The sequence below is a fragment of the Talpa europaea genome (genome assembly GCF_964194135.1).
Source record: "Talpa europaea genome assembly, chromosome: 11".
NCBI lineage: Eukaryota > Metazoa > Chordata > Mammalia > Eulipotyphla > Talpidae > Talpa > Talpa europaea.
The window spans coordinates 34,778,298-34,793,318 of record NC_140078.1 but is presented as its reverse complement, the minus strand read 5'-3'; the positions used below and the strand labels follow the sequence as shown (position 1 = coordinate 34,793,318).

The 15,021-nt window shown below is 41.2% G+C and overlaps 1 pseudogene across 1 annotated transcript in view; it reads right to left on the bottom strand.

Moving 5' to 3' along the window:
• Positions 1-1,111: 1,111 nt before the first annotated feature.
• The window catches only part of LOC311180042 (large ribosomal subunit protein eL31-like), a 56,389-nt pseudogene continuing 42,479 nt past the window's right edge, over positions 1,112-15,021 (bottom strand). Inside the window, exon 2 of the transcript in view lies at positions 1,112-1,478. The product of the transcript in view is annotated as a large ribosomal subunit protein eL31-like (transcript). The remainder of the gene's footprint in view (positions 1,479-15,021) is intronic.

Genomic DNA, 15,021 nt, shown 5'->3' with positions numbered 1-15,021 from the left:
GCATATTAAAAGAGTGTAGGCATGTGTATATACTCATCGAAATATATACAAGATAAGAAATCTCAGAAAAGAAATAGAAGCTATAAAGAATGAAATGTAAATTTTATAAAAGAAATAGAATAACTAAAAAAGATTTTTAACTCATTGGTTAGGCTCAGTACAAAAGTAGAAATGATAGAAAAGCCAATGACCTTCATTGAAAAGAGATCAAAAGAAATCATAAAAAATGAACTATAAAAAAAGAAGAAATTGGGGGGGGAAGCAAGAGATCCTAAGATATCTGTGAATAATACAAAAAGTACAAAATTCATGTCATCAAAGTCTCAAAAGTTGAGTAGAAAGAAGACAATGTTGGAAACTTCATAAATTTGGTGAAAGATATAAACTAAACATATTTAAGAAGATAGACAAACCCTTAACAAAATAAAACCAAAGGATTCTATGCCCAGATATCATATAATCAAACCACTGAAAACTGAAGACAAAGTATTTGTGAAAGCAACCAGATGGGGGGAAATGACACATTCCTTTTTCAGCAATACTAATTCAAGGGACTGAGTTTCATCAGAAACCATAAAAACAAGGAGGAAGAGGTATATTTTTCATGTCTTGAAAGAAAAGATCTATCAACCCAGAATTCTATATCCAGTGAAAATTTCCTTCTGAAATGAAGTTAAAGATATTCTAAGATGAATAAAAATTAAGATAATTCATTTCTTAAAAGACTTCTCTGCAAGAATCAAAATAAGAAAATTCTTCAGTTCAAAGTAAAATAATCCAAAAGAAAACTTAAAATATCAGAAACTAAGGAAGAAACAATGGAAGTGATAGATATCTGGTTAAAGATAAAATTCTATTCCTGAGTTTTTAAAAAATACTTAACAATTGAAAAAATAAAAAAGCAAAACTCATAATATTTTCTCTTGATGTTTTCAGTGTATATAGGTGTGATACATAAGATGACTACAACAAAAGAGGACAGGTTAAAGGGATTCATATAGTGGTGAGGACTCCTACATTTCCCTGAAAATGGTAAAATACTGACTCAAGTAAATCATGAAAAATTATCTTTTATGGCAGTTTTATAACTTTGATGCTCAGTGGTTAGTTCTCATCCACATTGTAGATTTTTGAAAGTTGTGACAAATACATCAGTAACCAAAGTATACAGCTTGTTTGGAGAATCTTCATCCTCATTACATTTCCTAGGCAAATGCACACGGACACCATATGGGACATCCCTTATTACTTTGGCCTAGACAGCTGTGTTAAGCCTGTGCTACACACATTTGGAGTGCCCATTTCCTTCATCACAAATTTCCACATCTGTTTTAGTGCTGGAGGGGCTAGTTTCCTGAAGCCCACTCCACAGATGCACTTGTGACTGCTTATGGTGTGTTCTCCCAGTAACTGTCTCCTTGATGACAGAACGGCCCTTCCTCTTTCCCCCCGCCCTTCTTTGCAGGAGCCACTCTGACCTAGGGAATGTGAAAGGAAAGTGTACATGAAAAATTAAATATGAACATTGTAAGCCCTGAGAGCTGCCTCTAAAGTATATAAGTGAAGATGTAGAATGAAAATAGACCATTTAAAAGGGAATACTTTTAAAAGTTCAAATAGCCCATACAAGGCAAGAAGTGAGGAATAAATGAATGAAAAGAAGAGAACCAGGAAAAAATAATAAAATGATAGACCCAAACCAAATTCCAATAATGATATTGAATGTAAATAGTCTAAACACAGCAATTAAAACTGAAAGAAACTGTCAAAATAGATAGGAAAAATAAACAAGCATATGCAAACAAACATATGTCTGCATTTCAAATATAATGATTTTGGTAGGTTATAGACAAAAGGATGGAATAAGATTTTCTATACTAATATTAAGTCAAAACAAAGGTGGATGACACTATTAATATCAACCAAAGTAGACATCAGGCAAAAAAAAATAAGGATAAATTGGGAAACTATATAATGATAAAAATGTTGACTCATCAGAGCATAATAATCCCAGATGTAATACATTAAAAACTGTGCATCAAAATACCAGTCCACAAAAACTGGTAACAGAAAAGACAAATAGACAATTACAGATGGAGACCATCACTCCTCTCTCAGTCACTGATAACACTAGCAGAATGAAAACGACCAAGCATGTTGAAGAATTGAAAAACTTCATCAAATAACTCAGTCTAATAATATTTATAGATTATTCCCATACAACATTCTTTCCCAATATTCATAAAGGTACACTAAAGCCTGGCATATTAAAAAATATATAAATATGCAAAGAATTTTAATCATAGAAAACCACTGTCATTCTAGAGTGACTATGGGCTTACCCAAGGGTATGGCTACAAGAAGCTCCATTAGAAACTTTGCAGAAATGGGACATCTGATCCTAAAATTCATGTGGAATTTCCAATTCACATGGAATTGAAGGGACCCAAAATAGCTTTAAAAAATCTTGAAAAATAAAAGTACATATTAAACACTCTGACTTCTTGATTTAAACTTATTACCAAAGAAAATTTTTTTAAATAAATAATTATCACAAATCAACAGCAACTAAAGCAGTGTGTGGTATTGGCATTGGCATAGACCTTTTTAAACAATAGAAACAGAATTGTGAGTCTATAATTCATATAGACTTGATTTTCAATTGATTTTCAACAAAGTTACTGTGATTATTGAATCATTGAATGAGGAAAAAACAGTCTTCTGGGATAACTGGATGGCCATACAAAAAAGAATGAAAATGAAAATTAACTCAAAATGGAGCAAAGATCTAATTTTTTAAACTATAAAGTTTTTAAAACTATAAAATTCTTAGAAGAAAATACATGGGAAAATCGGAATTGTTAGGGGGAAAAGGATGTTGTACCTTTTCCTTATTTTCTTTTTCTCTTGTAAATAAACCTTTTATTAACCCTTTTGTGTGTGTCTGTAGTAGAGTATTCATAAGTCTCTTTAAAGCGCGCGGGTGAGGACCCACAGCCAGGAACCCGTTTAATATCGGGGCTGCTCTATAACAGTATGACCTGGAATTTGGTGATGACTTCATACATATTGTTGTCATTTTCGGAGTTAGAGAGTTTGGAGCACAGGGTCCTTGGGTTTACTCTGGGAAATGTTTCACCAGAGCTCCCGTTTCAGCGACACACAGTGAGTTTCCCAGCGAGTTTCTTCACAAGACAGAGACAGTAGTTATATTTAAAGGGCAGGTTTATTAGGGAAGGAATAAAACAGTTAAAGACACTTGCATAGACATAGCAGGCAGGAAGAGCTGCCTCAGAAGGGACAGGTTTGCTAAGAGAGGCCTGCATGGTTGCAGGCAGGTGGCCTTGACAGGTCATAGGCAGGCAGGAGGCTGCTGCCCTGCAAAGGGAGAGAGTTGGTGAAAAGAGTCACCTGCAGAGTCACAGGTGAGCAGAGGGAGTGCTGCCCCAAGAATGTGCAGAGACTGCACTGATATAGTCTTCTTCTGTTTTGGAGGGGCTCACTCCTTGTCAGCCTTTGGGTTAGTTGCTAATTTTGGTTAACTGTAGAATTTGAAAGGGACCGGATATTCTACAGTGGGCTCAATCTCCATACCTTTACCTTTGGATGTGCCCCAGATATCTGCTTGGATATTATGCTTTGTATTCCAGGCGTCCTCACCTAAGGATCTTAGCCTGTGCCTAAGGATCCTAGTTTCCACAATTGTGTGGATGGTTATGCTAATCTCTTCTACCCCACCTCCTTGTGTGAGCCAGGTTTCTGCTTGTGGCGTCCTTCCTTTCAGTTTTTTTCTATTCCTTTCCTCCATCACATATAATGCCAGAATCATTAGACAGCAAAAGCAAAAAATAGATAAAGTGGGGTTCATAAAAAATTAAAAATTTTGTACATCAAAGTCATTTCCAAGAGTGTAAAAAGCTAACCCACAGAAAGGGACAAAATACTTTCATATTTCAAAACATGTACCTAATGAGGGACTCATATCCAGAGTTCCTTACAACTCAATGACAGAAAGAGAAACAACCTAATTTTTAAATAAGTAGAAAACTTGAATAGACATTTCTCCAAAAACATGCAAATGGTCTGCAAGCACATAAGGATTTCTCAACATCATTAGTCATTTAAGAACTGCAAATCAAAACCACAATGGACTACTACTTCATGCTCACTTAGCATGACTATAATTTAAAAATCAGATTAAAAACAAATATTAACTAGGATGTGGAGAATCAGAACCTCCATTCATGTAAAATGCAAATTTACATGGGAATGTAAAATGTGCAACACTTTGACTATAGCTGGTAGTTCCTCAAAGGATTAAACATAGAATTGTCATAAAACCCAACAATTCCACCCCTAGATATATATCCAAGAGAAATGAAAACATACACCCACACAATGCTTGTACACAAATGTTCACAGCAACATTATCACATTATTCACCAATGAATAGAAAAATAAAATGTGGCATATCATTCCAATGTAATGTAAGATAATTTGGCCTTGAAGTAGTAATACATGCTATAACATGGATGACACTTGAAACCTTTATCCTAAGTGAAAGAAAATACCATGTATTATATGATTATGTTTAGATGTAATATCAATAGGCAAATAAATACACAAAGTAGAATGAGTTTGCTTAGGCCTGAGGGGTGTGGTGGGTGGAGAGGACAGAGGAGCAGGGAGGTTCTAGATAGAGTTCAAAGGCACAATGGAATACTCACTCAACCATTAAATGCAAATTATAGCTATTGAATTTGGCATTGTTTATAATGAAAGCACTAAAAAAGAAAGAGTTCAAGGGTATAAGATTTCTTTTTGAAATGATAAAGTGTTCTAAAATTGACTGTAGTGATGATAGTTGCAAATATACTGAAAGCCATTGAATTTTTACACTTCAATTGAGTAAGTTGTATAGTAAGTGAATTACATAAAGCTGTTGCTATTTTTTTTAATTGCTGGTAATACTAAGTGCTGTCAAGTATGTGGAATGATTCCTTCCTTTATTACAGGGAGGAATACAAAACAGTCAAATCATTCCGGATAGCAGTTTGGCCATCTCTTATGAAGCTAATCAAGAACCCAGTGAAATATGACCCAGAAATCCCATTCTAGGTATTTACCTTAGAGAAACAAAAGATTTATGTTCACATAAAAATCTGTTCACAAATTAATGTTTACAGCAGTTCTATTCACAATGCCCAAAATGGAAATGTTCAATTGAGTGGATGAATAGATAACTGGTACATCTGTACAACAGAATTCTAGTCATCAATAAAAGAAAAAATAAGACCTATTGATACATCATTAACTTGCATGAATCTCAAAGTCATTTAGTTGAGTGAAAGAAGCCAGTCTTGAAAGATTATACAATCTATTATCCCCGCTATTCTACACATTCAAAACTAGTGATTAAGAAGGGATCAGTAGTTGCCATGAATGGGGGCGGATGAGATTTTAAAAGGATAGGAGTTTTTTAGCATTGATGGAACTGGTTTTTAACCTGATCTTGGTATTGTTATGGGGAAAAGGATGTCCCAAAGCAAATTCCATATAGGCTTTGTGGACTCCACCCCCACCCCAGGTCAAAGCCAAAGACACTGGGAACTCCAAATCCCATCACCACCAAAGGGAAGGTGGCTGGGACCTGAGGGTGGGGTTAAGCAGCCAGGTGGATACAAAAGGCAGACACGTGGACTTTGGGGGCTCTCCATTTTTGGGCTCTCCACCAGCTCGCAGAGTCCGGCCAGCTCTGAGAGTGACTTTGGGTTTCCAGGTCGTCGGATCGGGTAGGACGCATTAAAGACTTTATTTCCCTATTTTCTCCCTGAGTTGTACATTTTCCTTATTTCCTTTTCTCTTGTAAATAAACCTTTTATTAACCCTTTTGTGTGTGTCTGTAGTAGAGTATACATAAGTCCCTTTAATGCGCGCGGGTGAGGACCCACAGCCAGGAACCCGTTTAATATCGGGGTTGCTCTATAACAGCTGTAGTTACGTAAATCTATACATTCATTAAAATTCATAGAATTATGTGTCCCCAAATTAAAATTACCATATGTTGATTTAAAAATGAAAACAAAAGAATTACAAATCAATATATAAAAACAAAATAAAATTGCAATCAAGAAAAGAAAGATAGAATCCAGAGAGAAAGGGACAGGAAGAATTCATGTAACAACTACAAGGCCAGCAGCAACTGGGCTGGGGAAACGTGCGAAGATCACACACAGGAGGATAAACAGAGATCACACAGATGTCGGTAACAGGGGATATACACCAAGCAACACAGGGCAGACCATAAATGGGGGATGGGTAAGAGCAAAGGGGCAGGGATTCCTGCAGGTGACAAGGAGATCTGAAGATGAATCTAGCTGCCTCTTGAGTTTGCATCACTATTTCTGTCTCTGTTTGCAAAACAGAAATGGTGTCCTCTAAATTCCTGGCCAGCTACTTCTGCTCTAAGTGGCTGCTCCAAATGGCTTCAGAAAAATCACATACCCTTGCAAATAGGAACCTGCTGGGACCTCCCTGGTGGCTCAGGAGTTAGGCTCAACTCTATCACCACTGCAGCCTGAGTTGTAGCAAAGGCCAGGGAGCTAACCCATATATGGTGCAACAGACCTCTCCTGCCTCTCTCACTGCTCACCTCAGCAGTGTATTTCAGTGGATCTGACTGTTCTGCTCCCCACTCTGTCTCTGGTGAATCTTCTCACCCCCCGCACCTCTGGCCTACACCCCAGTTCTTTTATGCATAAATAAATAAATATGAATCTTCTAAAAAAAAAAAAAAGGAACCTATTAAGTTTCTTTCCTTGCCCTCACTCCAAATCTGATGACCTTGATATCTCTGCTGCACGCCCAGGGCCCCAACCATACCCTGCCTAAGTTCAGTCTTTCAACATAGCTCTCCAACTTCTGGGAGAGATTCCCTCACTGTCTCAGTCCCTCAAATCCAGCTTCCATGCAGCTGCCTACATTGTCTACTGAAAAGCAAGTTACGAATGCTGTCTCCCTGACACAACTCCACATCAATAGCAGAATGAAACTTAACCAATGTGGGGTATGTGTGTGGTCCTCCATTGTCTGGCTTACCTCCTCTCCAGTCTAATCCCTAATATTCCCCCCACCAGAGCAGATGTGTTCAGTTACCCCAACAAGTGACAGAGCTGGGGATACCTGTGCCCTCAGATCATTATTATTCTTACTACTGGCATTCCTTGTCCTTGCTCTCTGCCAGGCTCACAGGAGCACAGGGTGGAGTAGGGTGACCCTGGAGTTTCCACTTGGCAGTATAGCATTTGTGTTCCTAGGTCAGCTCTGGTGGCACTTTGCCCTTAAAGCCATGTTCTTGACTTGGAATGACCCCACCCAATTTTCATAATATCTCTGTGCATGCCCCATATATCCAACAAGCGGCTGTTCTCCAAGATCTACAAAGAATTCCTACAGCTTAACAAAAAGAAAACTACTCAATCAAAAAATGGGCAGAAAATCTAAATAGGCCCTTCTCCAAAAAAGACATACAGATGGCCAACAGGCACATGAAAAAGTACTTATCATCATTTATTGGCAGGGAAATGCAAATCAAAACCAAAATGAGATACCACCTCATACCAATGAGAAGAGCCCACATCAAAAAAAAAAATCAAAAACAGAAGTGCTGGTGAGGATATGCTATTATGCTATTGGTGGGAATGTAAAATGTTCCAGCCCCTATGGAAAACATAGAAATGGCACTATACATGACCCAGCAATTCCACTCCTGGGCATCTACACAAAGAATTAAAAAAAAAAAAATCGAAATGAAACTGCATTCCTATGTTCATTGCAACACTATTTACAATAGCCAAATTATGGGAACTACCTGCATTCCCAAAATCAAATGAGTGGATCAGGAAGATGTGGAATATATACACAAAGAAATACTACTCAGGGCCTCCCTGGTGGTGCAAGGGGTTAAGCAGATCACTATGAAGCAATTCGCAGCTTCTACAGCATGAGTTCGATCCCCCGCTGGCTAGGGAGCAACCCACATGGCAGAGCAGACCTCTCCTATCTCGCCCACTGCTCCCCTCAACAGTGTATTTCAGTCAGTCTGCCTGTTCTGTTCCCCACTCTGTCTCTGGTGAATCCTCTCACCCCCTGCATCTCTGGCCTGTACCCCAGCTTTTGTATGCATACATAAATAAATCTTAAAAAAAAAAGAAATACTACTCAGCATTAAAAACAAGATAAACTCTTGCTATTTTTGACAACATGGATGGAACTGGAGGGGAATTATGTTACATGAAATATGTCAGAGGAGAAGGACAAACACCTGATGGTGTCACTTACATGTGGAATATAGAGAAACAAAGGGCCAAATAAAGAAATGAATAACAAACTCTAGAAATCTGACAGTACAACAGAGGCAAAGGAGGCAAGGGAGAGGGGGCAAGAACAAAGTGGGGAGGAAGCACCATGGACTCTAGGTGTTCGGTGGTGGTGGTGGTGGTATAGTAACAGCCCTGAAGGGGGGATACTATGCCTTTAAGACACAAACGATGCTGTTAACCAATATTAATTGTTAAAAAAAAATTAAAAAGAAGCCCAGTTCTGTGCATACCTCTAGGACTATGCTGCCCAGTGTGGGTGCCATGGGTCACATGTCACTTTTGAGCACTTGAAATGCAACTGTCCCCGTTGAGATGTCCTGCACAGACATCATGTGTACAACAAATGTCAGTGACTTTGTGCAAAAAAAATGAAAGAATGTAGAATAGTTCATTAATATTTATTTATTTATTTATTTATGCATACAGGAGCTGGGGAGTAGGCCAGAGATGCCAAGGGGAGAGAGGAGTCACCAGAGACAGAGTGGGGAGCAGAACAGGCAGATTGACTGAAATACACTGCTGAGGGGAGCAGCGGGCGAGACAGGAGAGGTCTGAGCCATGTGGGTAGCTCCCTGGCCGGAGATTGAACTCGTGCTGCAGTGGCTGTGGATAGCTTCATAGTGCTGTGTCTTAACCTCTTGCACCACCAGGGAGGCCCCTAGAATAGTTCATTAATAATCTTTGTATTAATTCTATATTGAAATGATTATTTGGGGACTATATTGGGTTAAGTAAAGTAAATTCAGCAATCAAAAAAGATAAACTCATGCCATTCACAGCAACGTGGATGGAACAAGAAGGAATTATGCTCAGTGAAATAAGCCAGAAGGAAAAAGAAAAATATCAGATGGTTTCACTTATAGCAGGACTATAGGGGAACCTAATAAGATATCTGTGTAGGGCCTCCCCAGTGGCGCAGCGGTTGAGCACTGGGTTGCGAAGCTGCCCGCAGCCTCTGAAATGCCAGTTCGATCCCCAGCCTGGTGAGGGTCCCACATGGCCCACAGACCTCTCCTGCCACCCGCTGCTCCCCTCAGCAGGGTATTTTGTCAATCTGCCTGTTATACTCTCAGCTCTGGCTCTGGTGAATTCTCTCACCCTCCCACGCCTCTGACTGTGCCAAATGCTTGTATAAATAAATAAATAAACAAACAAACAAACAAACAAACAAACAAATAAATCTTTAAAAAAAAGGTATCTGTGTAAAAAATAATAACAGTACAAAACACAACAAAGCAAAAACGGACAATTATAAACCAGAGACATCCTGCAGGGGAGGAGGAGGGAGAGGGATCAGAGGGAGGGAGGGAGGAGCACAGGGGACTGGGGTGATGGTGCACAGGTGCCTTGGGGAAGGAAACCTATGGGGACTACACCTGAGGGGGTGGGGGGAAGCAAATATTGTTTAAAAATGAACAATGATGTTAAAAAAAAACAAAATTATTTTTAAAAATTTAAAAATATTTTAGGGAAATTCATTTCACCTTTTCCTTTTTACTATTTTTAATATGACTTCTAGAAAGTTTAAAATCACTCACATGGTTCACTTTACTTCTGTTGGACTGCACTGCTTTAATGGATTATTCTCCCAGAATCTCTCATTTGTAATTTTAACCTAACACCAATGATTTAAGTTCTCATAAATTTAATTTTCTTCTCCAAAAATTGGAGACAATATTATTCCTATCTGTCAGGATCACAGTGAAGAAGATCATACAACAAGTGTTTGTAAGATCTCTATCAGTATAATATTAGTTGTGTTATATAGAAATAACAGTTACAATGAACTTGGTGGTCTTGAGGCATGTTCACTTTTGAGACCTAGATTCTCACACAACCCCGACACTTAATAAGTGTTCCTTGCAGAGTCTTTAAATGTTGATTTATGTGGGAGAACCTCAACCCTGGAAGCCTCAGGGCAGGCTTTTCTTCCTCCCTCTTCAGTGGTCTATGTCTGAAACCCCTTACTCTTCTGGGGTCCAGCCTGTATGACCAGTGTACCCCAAGACTTCACTATCTCCCTGAAACTTTTCTCCCAACCTCCCTCTGAAATCTTCCATCTGGCTCCGAGACTGTTACAGACACCCTGTGTGCTGTCCAGGAGGGATCCTACAGGAAACCCTCTCCCCAGGAGCCGTGAATCATGTGCCTGCTTCTATTGTGCTGAAGGAGAACAACCAAACAGGTTATTTTCTCCAACTATTTCTGGGTCCCTTGTCTCCATACGTAAAATTCTAAACCAGCAGCAAATCATTCTGGATAAATGCTAGTCAAACCAATTTGCAGGAAAGAAGAGCTCACTTAAGCCAATGTTTCTATACTCATGTGAGTGTACATGGGAGCCAATGTCAGGGCCTTCTGCATTGCCAAAGTCCAGTGCCTCTGGGTAATTCTGAACTTGTCCTGAGAATGCCATTGGGATTTGATGAGTTACCTTGAGTCTGCAACGTGGTGTTAACAATTCAGCCAAGTCTCTCATAGATGAAGGTTAATGCGTTTCCAGATCCAGCTAATGTCCATCTACATTCAGGTCTCTACAGACACAGTTTGGGAAATGTAGACCCTGAAACCCTCATTCAGGGAGTCTGGAAATCATTTTCCTTTGCACAGAACAAGAGTCAGAGGTTGGAAATGATGGGAGAGACAGTAATCAGAAAGCAGGCACATCCTCTCAGGGTCAACTGCTGCTTCAACCAGGGACAGATGAGGATCCAGAGCCACAATATTTGGGCACACTGAGAGCCATCATCCTGACCTACTCTACACAGGAGAAAGCTGGAGCCCTGGGATGGAGAGAATCTTATCCAACAATGACCTGACAGGGCTGGAGCTCACCCTAGACTGGAGCAGTGGTTCCTCACAATGGGCTCATCAGGACTTGTGTGGGAAACAGTCTTAGTCCAGCTCTCACTTGTCAGCACTCAGATGAGGATAAATGGAGCCTCAAACAGCTCTCACAGTCTTCACATCACTGAAGACTCACTGGTCTGAGTACAAGAGCCGCTGGGTTAACCTCAAATATTTCCATGGAGGTATTAATTCTCAGTCATTCCAATTACAGATATTTCCTTCCCGGGTGCAGAGGCCAGCACGAAAAGGATGGTAGTGTTCGCAGCAAGGGTGGTGTGGAGGGGGAAGGTGTAGGATGCCATCTGAGAAAGGGGAGTTGCCTTGGGGAAGTCTTTGGGAGGCCAGAGTACAGACAGTCAAACCCCACAGTGAGGGGGGAAAAAGTGACAGATTAAGGGCCTCCCCTGGTGGCACAGCGGTTGAGCGCTGGGTTGCGAGGCTGCCAGCAGCCTCTGCAGCGCCAGTTCAATCCCTGGCAGCCAGCAAGGGGCCCACAAAAAAAAAAAAAAAAAAGGACAGATTAAGTTAATGCTCCCCAATTATTTGTTCCTTCCTGTTTCCTTGTCCTTGGCCTTCCAGCCTTGCAGTCCTTTCCACTGAAGGCAGAGGAACGTCTACCCTTGATATGGGCTCAGTCTCAGACCTTGCTTGAGTCAATGGAATGTGGACAGAAGTGACAATGTGTCTGTTCTGACCTCTGGTATTTTTGCCACTCCAGATGATTCTAACCCAAGCTGTTGAGTTACTCCCAGACTTGGATATTTTCTTCTCTGAGAATGAGAGAATTTGAGGCCTGAATTTTGGGGAAGTAAATACAAGTTCTCACTAGGCCCTTTCTGAATTCCAAGTCCCAGAATCTTCACATGATATTGTTGTAGAGCAGCCCTGATACAAAACGGGGTGCCTGATTGTGGGTCCTCACCCGCGCGCTTAAAAGGACTTATCAATGCTCTACTGCAGGCACACGCGAAATGTTAATAAAAGGTTTATTCACAAGGGAAGGGGAAATGAGGAAATGTACAACTCGGGGAGAAAAGTGGGAGATAAAGTTTTTAGTGAGTCCTACCCGATCCGCTGATCAGGAATCCCAAAATGGCACTCTGAGAGCTGACCGCCAGCCAGGAGCTGTGAAGCCAGGAGGCAAGCGATAGCGAGCCCCCCAAGGCCCACGTATTTGGTTTTTATACCCAACCTGGCTGCTTAACTCCACCCTCAGGTCCCAGCCACCTTCCCTTTGGTGGTGATGGGATTTGTCTTTCCCAATGTCTTGATGGCTTTAGTCTGGACTGGGAGTGGGGTCCACAAAGCCTGTATGGGATTAACTCAGGACATCATTTCTCCCTAACAATATGATGGTTATCTTGGGCTGCTAGCTTTTGTACTGCCGCAATGGTATCCAGGCCAGCTTTCATTTAATTATCGTTTGCACACGTACAACATGTCTGAGCATTGGAGATGCACAAGTGAAGGAAACGGAGCCTGTCTTTAAGGACAGAGTCCCCCAAAAAAGAGCAGACCCGTCACACACAAGGAGGCTGCTTAGTCATGCTGTGAGTGGTGTAGCATCCAGAGCAGAACTCACTGGAGTGGCGAGTTCTAGCAGGAGAATCCAGAGAGGCTCCCTGGAAGAGGCTTGCAGAAGTATGGGAAAGTAAACACTGTCCCTACTCTTCTTCTGACTCTGCCTTATTCCCCCCAGGTCTCCTAGAAAGGCCCTGCTCACACACAATCCTCTCTTCTCCATACAGTCAGAAACTACACAACACATTTAAGAACTTACTGGAGTGCAAGCTGCAGCAGTGGCTGCTGGGCCCACAGAACCCCACTGAGGCATGACTATACCCAAAACTCCCACCCTTCTCTAAATATCTACCTCCTTCAGAAGTCCTTGCTCCACTCCTTTAACGTGCCAAACACTCATCTTTGTGGCCTTCTCAACGGCCCTTCCCTCTGCCTCAAACACTGCTCCCCCTACTCTTCTAATTCTGCCAAATTCCCCATAGGTCTCCTCAGGAGGCCCTGCACCCCTCCTTGCTTCCCCTCCCACACTCACCATGCCGGCAGATGTGTATCTGTCAGCTAGTTCATCTACAGTCTCCCCTGCTACCCTGCAAGCTCCATGAGGCCCCAAAGCAGAATGGCTTTCCCCCTGTTCTCAGCACACAGTGCAGCGTTTGGGTGCGCTGCAGGAGCTCTGCAAACAGTACTGAAAGAATGAGTCCATGAGTGAGCAGACAGCCCCACCCTTGGACCTCTGGTCTGTTTTGACCTCTGATCTTATGACCTTCTGCTTCCTACTTAATTTTGCCCCCAGTCATTGATTTTCAGGATCACCCTCCCTTGGAGATATCTTTCGGCCACCTCCTATACCCCTATTTGCAAGCCCCACTACTCCACAACCCCAGGGCAGTGGTTTCATCATCTAACTAGCATTTCCCCCAGGCGTCCAGCATCACCAACTAGCAACTTTCTGGCCAGCCCTGACACAGGGCTTCCTTGTTGCAAAGGAGAGAATGAGGGAGGAGTTTCCTAAAGCTGGGACAAAGGAGAAAGTTTGACAAGCTATAGCAAGCTTCTCCAACTGCCGGAATCCTACCCCTCCTCCCTGAAGGAAATCACATGCACTAAATACTTATATTTAGACCATAAAAGATTTCACCAAATTTGACAAGGTCATATGATGTCATTTCACTGAAGCAGTTCCAGAGATGACAAAATAAAAGAACATTCAAGGAATTAGTTTTTCCCTGGAGACGCTGGGAAATTTGATGTTTGCAATGGGAGGCATAGGGAAAGGGATCGAACAGGTTGGGGGTGGGGAGTGATTGCACATCAGGGTCTGCCTGCATGGGGTGGCTTCTGCAAGATTGTCCCCAAGGTCATGTCATGTTAAAAAACACAGACCATGTGTCACATCTAAATATAGCCAGGAGGATATTACACAGAATTATTCCAATAGGAATGCAGAAAGCTGTGGCTCATTGCAGTTCAGCCTGGCTGGATTTCACAATCAACTGAAGAACCTTTTCACATCCAAGAGTCCTGCACTTATCCGAGCCAATAGCACTAAGAGAAGCAATAGGCTCACCCGCACTTGATTTCCCACAGCAGTCTTCCTGTAGGTCTTTCTGGTAAAAACAAAGTCTAGCCAGTGTATATTATTATAGGTCCCTTTGTGACCATCCTCAGATCCTGTTTGCAACATCAGCCATACCACATGAGCGGTGAAATAGCTTGAATAGCATTCCATTGTATCATAACACCACCCAATCGCATTTATTCTTTGCTTGGCCTCTTGTGTGCTAAACTTCATCCCTGGTGTGGACTTAGTACACCAGTTTCTATTACAAATCCTGATTCTGCCACTCACGAGCTGTGTTACTTGAGTAAGTAATTGCACCAATCTATGCCTCAGTTTCTCATATGTAAAATGCAGGTAAATATAGCAGTTTTCTCAAAGGCTATTGACAGGATTAAAGAAAATGATTCATTCAACATTCAACATTTGATTGAGCGCCTATTATGAGATGTGGATGGAATGTAATGAAGAAAATAATGAAAGATGTAATTTAAAACACCAAGTGCTAGGCATAAAAAATAAACTGGACAGAGAAACTATAGGAGATACAGCTCACTGATGATTAGCTTAAAGTTTTACAATGTTGTTTTGATAAAAGTCTTTCCCCACCACCCCGGACCCAGTTAAGCACATGTACTATTGGTCTCTGTGCGACATTCCTCTGGTCCCATTTGCCACCCCAGGTATACCACATGAGAGGTGAAATAACTT